Source organism: Amphiprion ocellaris, chromosome 11 (assembly GCF_022539595.1).
Source record: "Amphiprion ocellaris isolate individual 3 ecotype Okinawa chromosome 11, ASM2253959v1, whole genome shotgun sequence".
Lineage (NCBI taxonomy): Eukaryota > Metazoa > Chordata > Actinopteri > Pomacentridae > Amphiprion > Amphiprion ocellaris.
The window spans coordinates 21112120-21128283 of record NC_072776.1 but is presented as its reverse complement, the minus strand read 5'-3'; positions in this window follow the sequence as shown (position 1 = coordinate 21128283).

Sequence of the window (16164 nt, the reverse complement as noted above, 5' to 3'; positions counted from 1 at the left end):
AGGTGTTAATGCAAATCATTACACCAATGTGAATAAAGCAACATGTTGTCCGAAAGCAGCATGTAGCTCAGAATGGCCTCTGTGAATACATTCAGATAGTATTTTTTTATTCTACAAAATAAATTTTGGATCAAGCTTGTAAAAGTTTTATTGCGTACATAACATCATCCAAAAACGAGCCAGTAAGAATGTTGAGTATATCCAGAGAGCCATGAAGGTTTTAGTTCATGTGAAAAACGAAAGGGAAACAAACCACACACCCCTCCCTTTATACGCTTTTTGGAATTATTGTTTATCAAAACTTGATCTCAGCCAGGGGGAAAACCAATCAGATTATTCATGAGGCAATCTCTGTAAGGATCATTAGCACGTCATCACAATCCATCTCCCCTCTTGGTGCTATCATTGCCTCTAATCGGATTAGCATCATTGTGTCATTACATCAGGGTACCTGTGCATCATTTCATTTGATGAAATAGTGTATGAAACTCCCAACACATGGAACATCTTACCCTGCAGACGCCCACAGCGAAGACACTGGAATATGCTTATACTTAACAGGCATGCAATACTGGTATTACCTCATGCTATTTATCATTGGTTTGAGTTGTTTTCATTTATTGTTGTAACATATTGCGATCATAGGAATGCTATAAGACATAATGAAACTGAATACAACATGCAAATACACAACAGTTCTGAAGTCTGAGGAGAAACTCTATGCCTCGAATCATATGTGACAGTTGGTAAGGCTCCATGTGGCCTGATTTGCCATGGTTCTGAATGCACGGAAAGAGACAAAGTAGAACTAGTTGAAACTTCTCTTGTTATTTCTGTTGTAATAACAGGAGAGAAATGCATTTATTGCTATTTTTCATGCGGATTGCATCAGCTCCTCGACCATTCCTGGACGGATTTAAAAAGAAGAAATCCTCCCCAGAAGAAATCCAAAACTGACAGAAATATGACTGAGGGATACTGAAAACACAACAAAGCAACATGCATGGAAAAAAAAAAAAAGTTTTGTCCTGACTGACAAAGGCAGAGAGAAGCAAGCATGTCAGCAGTTTTTGTTAGAGTGGCTCATCACTTCTTGTTGTGGCTTGCCAACATCACAGAGCCTGAGGTGCTCCGAGCCTGTCACGATAGGAGGAGGCAGTGGCTCACATGTGCAACTGGATCTGCGTGGTACATGATCCGCACAGTGCTGTTGCTGGGTAAAAGCCTGCATCTGCAACAGCATGTTTGATAAGAACGCACATTTCATTTTAAAATTCAGGCTCACAGGTCCAACAGGTAAATATGTTTGATGTATGTCAGATGTACAGTATGCAACTTGTGTCATGCATAGCAGCCTGCATCACCTATTAAATACTAGTATATGTCAATATCTACTAAAATATTATGACAAGACCTAAGATTTGTAGACTAGAGGCCTGTATCTACTTAAGCGTAGTATGTAGAAACATCTGGATCGTATAAAAAAAATGTAGTAAACCTTCATTTGTTTATTTGACTGGTTTACAGAATGCATTGAGTGCAAATTCATAAATGCCATTTCTTAAGGAAATTTACAGCAAACAAGAACAGTATTGTACCGTGCTTGATGTCGCTCGCAGCCATCTTTTGCGACTCTGCAGGGCACAGCTGCTGTACATCTCACGAGATAAACAGCAAAACCAGACAATTGCTTAACGGTACATTCAGGGCAGTCCTCATTGGCTCATAAAGTTGGGAAAGCATCATATGACAATGCTCAGCAGGTGTGCGTTTAGGCGGTCATCGGTCACTGGCAAACACATCACATTAACTGCACCAATGAAAATGCCACTGTGAGAGATAAATAATGGGAGACAGGCCTGTACCAGCAGCCTGGATATGCTGTTAAACGCTGAATAGAATACAAGCTACAGACACAAACACTGACAGCTGCAAATCATATGCTGAAATGAAATGTGAAAACTAGAAGCTTGAGTATCACAGAATATTTCTCAGTTTAACCGCTGGTAGTTAACACTTTTCCCAGCTGTTTTTGGGCACACTCCCACAAAGCTGGAAATGTCGGATTTTACAAATTGACAGAGAACTTTTAAATGGACTATTAGTTTTGTCTCAGTTCAGGCTCTCTGGATGATGCTGTGGTGAAGTCTGTCATTAAGGAACGGCAGGCAGGTTCAGCCCAGGCTTGAATTCCTTTTGTACACTTCAAAAAAAGAGAAAAAAAGCTGCCCCTGAAATGGAACGTGCCTACAGAGCAATAGCAAATAGTCCAAAGCAAAGACTGCACATAGAGATGGACAAACCCTCCTTCACTCCTTGCAGCCATCACCATCTTGGCAGTGCCTGACTCCTCCTAATCCAAGAATGAACAGAAAGGTGGAACATGCCAACATCTCTGTGCCATGAATTGTCTTGTGACAGGACCCTCCTGTTACTCAAACCATTGATTTTACATAAATTTAGGCCTTAATGCAATTTGAATGAATGGGTAAGTTGTATAAAAATTCACCCCCTTTATAGTGGTCATGAAGAAGGAAATTAACTATAGAGACCAGAACAGTTTTTTGCACCAGGCTATAAACATGCTTTTTCCTGCTCTGCAGTTGGACATTTTGGCATGGATGTCTGGCAGGGATTGACTAGATTTTAAAGCCAGCCTCAAATGGACATTTATCTTTACTCTTCAGCTTTGCAGGTCGGTGCTTGGTCTCAAAACTGCACTTCATAATCAGGACAAAGGAAGGTCTGAAACATTACTTCTAAACTGCAGTGCTAATAGTGTACGTTATTCAATGCAAAATTTGTCCTCATGAAGCAGATTTTTTATTTATTTTTTTAATCCAAAATCTTTGCCAGACACAGCATAAAGTGACTTTTTGGCCCTGATTAAGCCCTCTTGTTCCTCAACTTAGTTTGGTTAAAACATGATTAAATGCAAACTTGTTTCAGAATATGCACAATGCAACATGACTATAGTACTGAAGGCATTCAAAATTATCACAGAGTGTCTCTGCAATTGCCCTTTCAGGTTGGGTTTAAATAGATCAATAAGTGAGCCTCGAACATATTATTAGGTCTTAGGGGGCCCTTGAGACTCTGAGGCTCCTAGGCAGTTGGCTAATTTGTCAGGCTGGTAATCCAGCATGCGAGGTGCGTCACAAGACTTAATTTGTACATATTTACTTTCCTGGTTGTACAGTGGCTCGGTGGTTAGCAATGTCCCCTTGCAGCTAGAAGATCCCCAGAACGCGTCCCGGCCTGGGATTGGGATCTTTCTGCATGGAGTTTGCATGTTCTCCCTGTACATGCATGGGTTTTCCCTGAGTACTCCGGCTTCCTATAATCCAAAAACATGCTTGGATCAATTGGTGATTCCAAATTGTCTGTATGTGTGAATGTGAGTGTGGTTGTTTGTCTCCATGTGTAGCCCTGTCAAAGACTGGTGACCTGTCCAGGGTTTCCCCTGCCTTCACCCAAAGCCAGCTGGGATAGATTCCAGCCCCGCTGTGGCCCTAATGAGGAAGAAGCGATGTATAGATATTGGATGGATGGATATTTGTTTTTCCTCCTGAACTGCACTGTGATTACTATTGAAATTTGCAAGATTTTGCTTACAGTAATTAATATACTTCGCCAAGATATCGAGATTTATGCTACCACCATAAATCTTTTTCTTGTTATTACAAGACAGTCTATAAATTATCACGTGCCAATTTAATTACTTATAAAAGCAATGTTTCTTCTTATGATATGACAAACATGTATGTTCTTACTGTAAAAATGTTTGTCTTATAAAGACATTTCTTTTTACATAATGGGTTTTTCTATTACTGAACATAGTGGATGTATTAACTCAAACGTACTTTAAAGGGGACGTTTGAGGTTCACCTGCAGGGGTGCAAAAAGTTGTAAGCTTACTACAAGTAATCAAACAATAAAAATTCCACATAAACCACAACCAATAATGTGTGAGTCTCCCCACCTGTGGCACTCAGTCCCAAGACACAATTCTTTAAAACAGTTTTCAAATACATAGGTTTACTTTTTAAAAGGCTAATTCATTTTCTAAAACAGAACACTTTTTACCAAAGATACTCGAACTTGACTCAGTACTGGACTCATTGGCAGGTATGGATTACAGTAAGAGTGGTATTGCAATAGCAAAAAAAGAAATTAAAATAAAAAAGGTGTATGCTGCAATAATTTGAAAAATACGTATACAAATTACACTATGAATTGTTTTATGCAGTCCAAAGAAATAAGGTTACTTCTTGGATTCATTAAATCTTGGAAGACTTCTCTTACATTCTTTTTAAAATTGTTGAAGATTTATAAAGTCCTTTATGAACAGTGTCAGACATAGTTTACATTTAGACAGAAAAAAGTCTGAGCATTTCTTCATTCCATATTAAAAGCCTATACTCTATCAGCTCTCTGAGGAAAAGGTAAATGTTTCTGATAAAGCTGAATCTACAGTCAACTCCTTCCATTACTGCTGCTCTGCTCTGCTCTGCTCTGCTCCTGACCACAGAAACAGATGTTCTACAGGTTGCCCTGCTCTGAAAGGCTCCCATTGTTGGAGATTAAAACAGAGCAAGTGTCCACAGTGGGTCAGGGGTCGGCTTGGGCAAAAGGCACCAGGTTCAACAAGTCTTGACCTTTTAAATGAGTGCAATGTGATACAATGCATGGGTCAGCAGTCAAATGCTGAAAGCAGGCCCACATGTTGACGAACGCCCTCCGACCCCCGCCGCCTCAGACCAACCCCCTTCCCGGCCATGTCGTGTGGTGACAGACACTCTGCTGGGATAACAACTCCCCCAAGGCTTCTGGGTAATTAGGGGACCCAATCAAGCAAACCCAGGGCCTGGCGTTCTTGGATATTATTGTCATTTGATTTATAATGGAAACAGACAAGATTTGGTTTTACTTTTAACTTAATAATGAAGGGTGAAGACTTTACCAGCTCTAAGCACCAATCGATAACTCATTTCACTGATATAGTTTGACAAGCAAAAGAGTAGTTCAGCTCTACAATGCAGTCCTTCAAGCAAAGAAACATGCGGATTTGCACATAGATCTGGTCTTCGTTTTGACAACACCTAATAATTTTTGATTAAAGACGTCTCTTTGGCTTTCATCCTATTAAATAGTGTTGCATTATATATTTTTCCACTTACAATTTCTATGGCTCACAGTCCAAAACTTCCATTCTGTGCGTTCATTAAGGTGGAATGATATTTACCACTAATTAGGGACTCCAAGATGACGTATGAAAAATACTTTGTGACAAATCTATTGCGCTGGTTTAAAGCTGAAGCAGAGCAGATGCTCTATGGAGAGTCCAAAATAGCCCCACCACACTGGAGGTTTTTCTGACTTAATAATGTCAACACCAGAGTCCTCACAAAACCAGATGGAGCCACTTTATTTGTTGGACTGATTGCATCTGCTCAAGTTTATCTCCAGCAGTTCACATGGAGAGATGTCTGGTCCAGTCAATGCTGTAATTTATGAAGTGCTTTTAAAGGCCAGGGTTGCCACAGCATTCTGTGTAACAAAGCACATAAATGCATGATAACAACATCAGAGAACACTGCATAAATTCAACATGTGAGTCTAGATTGTCTTTTCTTCCTCGTCTCTTTCTCTGAGTGGAAACATGTGAAAGAATAAAAAGTAAGGTACACAAAGAGCAGGGAGGGACTGTTTCAACAATATGGGGGCTGGGACCATTTGAACCCACACCTGAGTTCTTATTTGTTTTCTAGATTGTCAAAATATTTTTTTTGTTTGTTTGTTTCAATTACAATTATAAATACCGTGCATGTTTAGTAGGAACGTAGTGTCCAGGTTGACTGGTTGATTTGGCCGGTCAAAATGTTTTCATCTGATCAAACTGGCCAGATTTGATCGCTGGTGTTACTTTCATAAGAAGAAAAACACTGGAAATATAGCCTTCCAGGATTGCTCGATACTTCAACAACAGAGGGACACACCTCACCTGACAGGTGAAATATCTTCAAGAACTAAAAAGAAAGTCCAGTTTCTTTTCTACTGAAGCATTTAGGATTACCATGACCTGCATTTCAGCTCCTGTCTTAGGCCCCATTCCCCAAAATCCCAATCTGCTCTGATGGAAATAAAGTAATGTTGGCTCAGCACATTGATCAAAGGTCTGTAGGTATAAAGCAGGAAGCCCTCCACAATAAGGATGTGAGTCTCCTCCTTCTCCTTGTGGTTGGACTTTGTGACAGTCTCTGTATCCAGGGTGTTATTAACGCCATGAGACTTCTCAAACTTCACCGGGTTCTCCAATCACATGTACATCATACTCATCATGGCGTCCATGTCCAGAGCAGTAACGACATCGTAATGCTTAAAGCCATCTTCACCAACTTCAGTCTAATCTTGGTGCTTGAAGAAGTCATCCTGATGGACCACACAGCAGTTGGGCAGGTTCTTGATCAGTTGGTTGGTGAGGGTGGTTTTCCCTCCATTGGTTACGCTGCAGATGCCGATGATGTACTTCATGTTCTTGGATTGTTTAAAGCTCACAAAAGGTCAAAACATCAAAAAAAAAAATGGGTCAGGAGTGATCGGACATGGAAGAAGGCTGAAAAATAGATGGCTGCAGCAGGAAACATCAACTAGTTGATTCCTCCATGGCACTTCAGTTTAGTGAGTAAAGTAAGAGCAGAAGGAGAGCTGCCACTCGAATGCAGTTTCTCCCCCAAGAGAGGGCCTTGTTTGGCTGTTGTTGCTACACATACTGACTGGAATCCCTTCTGTCTATACTCGAAGTAAAGATGGAACTACCGCTTAAGAAGGGGTTGCTTATTCCATCTTATACTGTAGATTCTGATGTAGTTATTGACAGAGAGTTTGTATGAGGAGACTGCTCCATCAGATGAACTGCACCCGAGTTAATCCAAAGTAATCTACCTGGAACAGTACCAACTCACCTAGATTACTCTCCAAACCTTAAGGATACCTCTGTGCATGTACATCTACAGCTAAGACATACACTCCCTCTTATGATAAACCTAACTATTGTCTCATCACCATCATTATCGCAACAATAAATGTCAGTCAACAAGTCAGGATACTAATGCATGAAGGCAAATTGAAGTGCGTGGTAGAGGTCATGAGGTCAGTAGAAAGGATAATCTCAGGCCCAGAAGTCTAAAACATGATATGATGAGTTTATTTTGCTGATTCGGACCAATATTCTATGTCATGTGTTATTTTTTGGCAGCTCGTCTTGAAAACCAGTAACTTGCCTGTATTGCTACGTGTGGAAGAGGATGTTCCAGTGAGGAGGAATGCTGAACTCTTCACTGAAGTCAACTGTGCTTCGTATTAAGTTTTTAAGAAACAGGATCCATCAGATAGTTTCTGCCTAAACAAACACTCTGGTTGGATCTGCTTACACTGAATCAAAGTCATGGCCAAGCCCATCAGACTCACATAATATATCTTCCTCTTTCTCTCTCCTTCTGTCATCGCTGAGTTTCTGCTGTCACTTTTATGGTATGCATGTCGCTGCGTGAAGCGCAATTTTACACCCACATTTTGATTCTGAAGCCAAGATACAGCTCACTGGTTTAGTCCATGTTTACTGATGACATTTCACTGTGGCCACATGAGAAAAGAAATGCTTCTTTATAAAAACAATAAACCACTTCCAGGTACATGGTCCCGGCCTATGTCGAAGGTCTGTTTTTTTAAAGCGTGTGGCTCTGTGCTGCCAGAGGCTTCCTTGTAAGCTGGTTTTGAAAATGAATGCCTTTATGTTTTGGTTTGGACCCACTGAATAATTTACTATGTAATTACATACTCTGCAAAAGCCTCTGTGTCCACTTGGGCCCGTTTGGGATTCTCTGTAGCATTGCAGTCACAACCAGAGCCTTGACCAAATCAAAATTCAAACCCACTCTCTAATCAAAAAACTGGAAAACTCACATCCAGAGGCAAAGTTTTATGTCTGCAGTTTTGCTAAATACCCTTATACCAACAATTGGGGTGTAATTTCTGATTTGCAGCTCAGCCAGACTGTGTTTTTTCTTTTCATTTGGGCCACTGCAAAACAGCACTTGGTTGAAATGCGGCAGTTTGTGCAGAACGAGTGCAAAACATGTCCCGTCATTACAGTTGGCAGCGGTCTGCTAAGAAAAATGACAGTATGCTTCAGCAAAGACACCAGTGTGACTGGTGGAAATTCCAGATTAGTTATAAAGCACAAGGAAAACAAATCAAAAATATGATCATTGTCACGAAAGAGTATGCCTGACTCTTGAGGTTGGAGAATATAAAAAAAAAAAAAAAAAACAGACTACAGGTCAAGTCAGCAAAGATCTTTCAGAGAGATGCTTTTTGTGTGATTTCAAATATGGAAAAAGCAAGAGAGATGTCAAACAGATCATGAGGATCAGATTCGGGGCCGGAGGCACATTTTGATGGATCAGCGTTGGATAAAACAGCGATGACCTGAGTCTAACTTTTTCCAAAGTGCCTGCAAATGCTGCAGCACAGCTCTCATTAATGCTGGCCTGCCTCTACACTGGAGGCATGTAATTCAGTATCTGTAACAGTAATATCTAAAATATAATCCAAACTGACTTATCTGATATCAGGGTTTCAGAATACATTGATTTGCTAACAAATGCATCATCTCTAGGCTACACAGTGACTCAGTGGTTAGCACTTTTGCCTTGCAGCTAGAAGATCCTCAGTTCACGTCCTGGCCTTCCTGGGATCTTTCTGCATGGACTTTGCATGTTCTCCCTGTGCATATGGGTTTTCTCCAGGTTCTCTGGCTTCCTCCCACAGTCCAAAACATGCTGAGGTTAATTGGTGATTCTAAATTGTCCGTAAGGTTCCAGTCAAACTTTTGTTATATAAATGATTTAATCCCATGTACTTAGTAAATAGCCTGCAGGATTTCAATGACAGAGTTTATGAAAAATAAGGTGCAAGAGAGAGAAGAGTCTCCTCGAAAGTCAGACTGAATCCAAAGCATAGTAGATACAGCACATCTCAGCCAACAGCGGTGGCCAACACTTGCCAAAACGTCATCTATTCTCTATCGTTCCTGTGCCCAGATGTGTAATACTTAATGAAAATACAGCTGATGCATGTGCATTTTAAATTACATCCATACCAGTGTGTTACTGCTGCTGATTAACCCGTTTGGACTGCTGTTTTTTAAATATAACCGGCTGTGGGGTTTTGCTCACTCAGCCACTTGCCTTTTAACAATTGGGTTTGTGGTTAGATTGTCAGTAAAGTGTGTGGAAGTTGCCTAAAGTATCAGTAGTACCACAACGACATCTTGTTGTTGCTGTGACTTTTAAATGTTTGAATAATCACTTGGTATTAACAAATACGTTTTCACAAGTTTATTAATGATGCATTAAACTAATGAAAGACACAACAAGACAAAGATATCAATGATTCTCTCTGAGGTATTAGATCATAAACCAAATTTTGTAGTATTGCAACCACCTAATTTTTACTTGTATACTGATGAGAGCGTGTCTCCAGCACACATCCTTAATTCTTTGATTGTGTATACAGCTGTACATTCCATATAATACGTATCAGCTAATAATCATTTCTAAACCCAACTTGGAAATATTAACACTAACACAACGGAGAAATAAACAAGAACAATGTGAAACACTATCATCATTTGTAAGGCAAATAAAATAGGTGTGAAATTCTAAAACCAAAAGCCTTTGAAAACATGTAAATCTCCTGATTTAAAGATGTTTAAAGAACAGGAATATTTGATTTGGAAGAGGACAGCTTTTAAAAAGCTTTGGAGCTGCTGCTGCACAGGCAGCCTCCAGGGTGGAACAGTTACAGCAGCTGGTCTGAGGATCTAAGAGGCCGAGAGGTAGAATAGGAGCGGAGAAGTTCAGACATGTAGCCAGGTGCCAGGCCATGCATGGCTTTATAGACTTTTTTTTATTTCTTTAAATCTACTCTATATTCAAGAGGTAGCCAGTGCAGGTAAAGTACCGTTCAAAAGTTTGGGATCACCCAGGCAATTTCATGTTTTCCATGAAAACTCACAATTTTATTCATGTGCTAACATAATTACACAAGAGTTGAACAGTAGTGTAGTACTGTAAGAGTACTGCTTTTCACCTTTTCATCTCAGGGGTCTTGCAGCAGTATTCTGCACCAAGTGCAGATGAGACAGTGAGGTTTGCCCAATACCAGAAACAGAGAGTTACAGTAATCTAGACCAGAGGAAATCAATGCAGTGTTCAGTCTTTGTGTCATTCAGAGAGGACGGAATTCAATTTAGCAGTGTTCCTCAGTTTGATGTTGCACTTGTTTCTTCTCTTTTTTCTCTCTCTCTCTTTCTCTTTTATTTATTTATTTATTTATTTATTTATTTTTTACACATATTGACCTTTTCTTGATTAGAGGTTAGGTGGGGAGGGATACTATTTAACTGTAATTATTCCAAACTTTGTTCTGTATGTGGGCTGGAGGTTAGCACTTTCGCTTTGCAGCTAAAAGATCCCCGGTTCGCGTCCTGGCCTGTGTCTAGGATCTTTCTGCATGGAGTTTGCATGTTCTCCCTGAGGATGCATGGGTTTTGTCCACGTACTCCCACAGTCCAAATCATGCTGAGGTTAACTGGTAATTCTAAATTGTCCGTAGGTGTGAATGTGAGTGAGATTGTTTGTCTCTCTATATATAGCCCTGTGACAGACTGGTGACCTGTCCAGGGTGTCCCCTGCCTTCACTCTAAGGCAGCTGGGATAAACTCCTGCACCTCCCTGCTGCCTCCCTTTCACATTGTTCTGTCTTCGCATATGAGTTAATCAGGATTCCATTCATTCCTATGAGAACCTCTAGATTTCCAATGTGTTTGAGAAATGTCTCTTTTTGTATTTTTCCAGTCTGTAACTTGCTTTGGGTACTTGGGAAAAAATGTAACCTTTGTGGTGGATCGCAGAGACACTGGACTGTGTGGCAGGAAGTTGGAATATTGAATTAGCTAACAGGCTATGTTGTTTAACAGCATTGACAGTCAAATTGTTTAATTTGCAATTACAAAGAAACTAGTTTAGCTATTTAACACATGCTAGCTAGGTAACATACATGTTGACACATCCTGCAACAAATATTTCACTAAACTGGCTCCCTGTCTGGCAGGATATTCTTCTAACTTATTCCTCTCCATGTATTATTCTTTCTATTTTACTGGCAGTAGTTCTCTGTGCACATATTCCAGAAAACTGGATAGTAAGAACTGTTAGCGTCTGATGAGCCTCTTGCATTAGCTGCAGAGAAGTCTGCAGTCATGTAATGAAATGCATTTCTTCACTTTGAATAGTCCATATATTTTATGGCTTTACAGACACGGAGCAAAACTATGTGGAAACAAGAAGTAACTCTTCCTTCCACAGGCAAAAATAACAGTTATTCACCGAACAGCTGGGTCATTCCAGAATTGGAGGACATTTTACGTCCCACCCATCAAATTTCAAATAATCCATGTACAAAATAATAAAACATGCAGTTGTTGTGTAAATTTACTTGTCCTGAGACCAAATCTAAAAAAAAAAAAAAAAAAAAAGAACAGGAGAAAGGAATGTTTGAAAATATTTTTAAAAATATTTTTCTCTTGCCCCACCCCTCAAACTGAATCTCAAATAAAACAGTTAAAATGACATTTAAATGTCCTTTTTTAGGTATTATGTTTTTCATTGATGTCTCTTATTATGTATGGAATGTGTGTCCCACAACATGCATGCAACTCTGCTAGCATAACATTTTTAGCAGGTAGAAGAAGAAAACAGTGAATCACATGAAACGCTGGAATTGACATCATCAGTTTTCCAAAAGAATGGTTTGAGCAAAGCTATGTCCTCTCTTCTATTTTTCATATTTTCATAACATTGTCAGCCTTGATTGAATGTCTCACTCTACCTCATATTATCAGGATAACTTTTTTTTTTATTGTTATTTGGGCCTTTTAGGCTTTTTTATTATGTAGGACCATGGAGAGAGACACAGGAAAGAGGGGAGAAGAATGGGGAGGAGGACCTGCAACAAAGAACCATGGACTGGATTCCAACCCATGACCAATGCGTCAGGGACTATAGCCCATTTATGGGTTGCCTGCTCAACCAGTTGAGCTACCAGGATGCCCAAGACAAATTCTTTTTACTTTTTTCTTTTCTTTTTTACATCAGTAAGTTTGTCCTCTTGATCAGCAGTAACAGCTAGTTAAATATCTAGCTTCTAGTCATGATCTAACTAATTCCAGATACTCCCAGCAGTTAGGGTGCCATGCGAGGAAATGTGTATAGCATATGAAATAAAACTGGGCCGTTTGTATTTCACGAATTGATGCAGCCACAAAGTTTAATTTGAATATTTCAGTCAGTATAAACAGAAGCTTTAATGAAGAGTTAGAGAGCGCCGATACACAGTAAATGTGATATTTGTCACATAGCGTGTAATAGTTGGACTTTAGCAACCTTAATAACATTAACTCTTTAGGTCTTTGTATCACCATATCAAGTAAAAAAATGCAGTAATGACTATGAATGATGTCATAAAGTCCAAAATTAATACCCAGATGCTCAGTAAAACAGAATACTGCTCCAACAGCAAAACAAGAAAGTGAATCAGAAATGTCTTTGGTCTTGCTGCAGGGCAAGAAGTTGAAGTCATATTGTAATTTATTTATAACAGCTTGTTCAACTTCTTGTTGTTTGGAAAGTTGTCATGTTAAGGATGATCAATTCTAGCAGTATTACTCTGTGAATGGCATAAAGTTATAGAGTTCTTGAAGACTTTTTTTCTGTATACTCTTTTCATTTGTTTCTTTGATTGTTACCATTACTGTTGCTTAACACAAAAACATTTTTTCTCTCCTGGATATATATTATAACAGTCCTGAAGGGTTTATTTTTGACCACCTTTTTCAGTTATTTCAACTTTCTTTTCTGAGAAACAATGTTCCATATGTGGTTGTTGTAAATGGCTCTATATACTACATTATCCGCAAGTGTCAGCCAAGGTTGTAGCTGACACTTTACTGAAGTGGAGACAATATCAGATATTTAATATTAAATCTCAGCTCAGCTCATGCTGCAGTTAAAGCTCAAAGCTGTATGAGTGCTTTAACAACCACAGTGACACTGGTCAGCTAAGTCTCAATATCTTGAAATTTCTGTCACACCCCAACATACACCACATCTCGACGTGCACCACGTTCCGACATGCGTGGGTGTGTGGCAGCCCATTCAACACTGCTTGCAGCTTTAATTTACATTTGCTTTCTTCCTATCACACTGTGTACATGTGCCTGGCTATAGCTCAGTACACATCCCAATCAGAACACATCTCACACACCGAGCCTGGCATCACATGCTAGTATGTTAATGTGCTTGATCTGCTGTCCAGCAGGATCCTGCCAGCTCGTCTTCTACCGTCCAAAATGCCATTCATACCCAAAGGCTGGCACATACCTGAGCTGTCCATTATCAGGTCTTTTGCCCAGAGCTGTTGCCGAACCGCTCAGCATGTGGCGCTGAAAGCAGCATGTTGACATGGCCTGGATAAAAGTAGTAGGCATTCACTTTAGACCCAAAAAGGAATGACAGGCACCTTAGTTTGCTTGGGAAAGTTTTCTTTTTCCCTGGACTGTTGATTTTACATTCATTAGAGTGACATTTTAATATAAATGCAATTGACTACTTGTACTCTCCTTCCACTCTGACATTTGCTGTTCTAATAAAACATTCCTGTGTTACATTGAATGAACTATAAGGTCAGTTTGTGAGTTACATTTCTTTTTCTTCAGCTCTTAGTTTGAGATCAGCCCTCTTCAAATACTGATGATAAATGTATTTTTTTGTTGTCCTATGGCTGTTGTTGTACTTCATGCTTTCTTGAACTCTTGCCAGCAGAGGAATTTAGTGTAATTTATAGTTGAGGAATTTTAATGTTGATCTTAGTGTAGGACATTCTGGATGAGAGCATTCGCTAAATACCTAAACTGACAAACCGAAGACATTGTTTGGAAGTGTTTAAAGAATACTTGAGGAGTACTTGATGTAAAAATTCAAATATTTGTACATATGAGTCGTCACTTTTGACCCGGCCTGCCGCCTGCATGCACACACGCACTTCTTCACATACACACATTAATAAAGTCGAACTTCTTTTGTTAGGTTGATTGCATAAGATTGCCTGTCAGTTACAAGAGTGAAGGATAAAATGGAGAAATGTGCAGGTGGCACAGGGAAATGCAGCCTTGAGTAAATTATCTTGTTAGCTATTTCAAGTTAAAGGTTTGGCCAGGAACCAGGCCACAAAACAAAACCATCCCATGCTGCTCATACACTCCTCATCTCAGACCCTCTTTGACATCTCTCACACATGTTTGAATGGGCTTTGTTTTGGAAATGCTTTAGGCCAACCATACATTAATAGACTATAAAAAGACTGCCACTTGTGTAAGGTTTTACACTGCCAGCTTATCTCGATCTGCAGAGTTTCCATCGCAGCGCTCAGATAAGCCTTCACACCGACTCACGTTACAAGATCATGCAGGTCTTCTCATGGTCACATCGAAGCGATTCACCGTTAATGGAAACCCGCAGGGCGCTCATCACCACAAAGTTCACCGCGCTGTTGACAATGCCTCTATAGCAACACTGTCAGCTGTCGGGAGACGCAATCCAAGAGGGAACGAGCTGAATATTTCTCACTATTCGGTGAATTAAAAGCTTCACTTCCAGGGCACCGATGTTTTCGGAAAATATATCACGTTTGTGAGATTTATTTTGTCTTTTAGCAGTGACCTGTGTATTGCTTTTATTGAGCCAATGCACATATACAGCTAAAACCACCAACTTTTCTTCCCAGTCATTTACTAAATGAGATTCAGTTGAGTAATGTGGACTTCAAATGCTTCAAGGCTGATACTGATATCAGTGTTTTTCAATTGAAGCTGTCAATAGCTCATATTTTGCACTGCTATTCAATACAGTTCATTAAAACTTGACCATAGTCAATACCCCAAAACGTCAATATTTTTACTCTTAACAGTGAAGAAAAGTTTCTGAAGCAGTATTTAGACCGTAATAAGATATTAAAGCATTCCAGACAACTGAAGCCCAGACAAACCAAAGTATTTAAGCGCAGCAGCGAAGTCCACTGCTTTCATAATGTTTAAACCCAACCTTGTCCTTCATTTCTGTAAAGTTGCTAACAAACCCAGCAGATTCATGAAATATCTTCCTTCCTTCTTGTCTTTCTCTATTTCTTTCATACACACATTTACGCATCTTCGTGTCATGTCTTGTTATCTTTCATACACACTTTTGATTCCGCAGCCTTCAGAGTTTTATTACGCAGCTGACATGACACAGAGCAGACAGGGCTTTTGAAATGCTGACAATGCTAACAGGTTCATTCCTGGAGCCTTGCTGTCTGGTCTCAACAGAGATACACAACAACACCTTTCTGTATGTCCTTGGAAATGGGAATGTTTGTGTGCCGAAGAGTGTTTGTGTATCACGCACTCCTCTTGTGTATATGTAAAGTGACGACTTGATGAAGTGGAACAAGAAAAATTACGAGCTGCGTTCTCTGGTGTTCATTATTTTCCATCTATGGGGAATGCAAGGACATAAAACACAAATACACCTGACCCCCCTCCTCCCACACACACACACACACACACTTATACAGCATTTACAGCATATTTGAACACATAAACATGAAAGCTGCTCACACATACATAAGTATGCAATTAAACGTACACACATAAACAGAGCGTACTGTACATCACAGAAAGTTTGTTCTCTGAGCACGTACAGTAAGAGAGCGTAGCTTGCTTGGTATATATTGCTGCCATAAAAAAATCAATAGTTTATGTGTTCAGTAAGCAACATGCAAAACATGTCTGTTGGGATTTAGTTAAATAAAAAGTAGATAGTGCTGAACCACATTTACTGTGTTTTATGTACTGTAGCTTACAAAGTAAGAAACCATGAAAACACAGAAAATATTTTGAATAGCCTTCTCTTTGTAATATTTTAGAACTGAGTGACAACATTGATACCGTTCAAAAGTTTGGGATCACTTAGAAATGTCCTCCTTTTGGAAGAAAAGCATTGT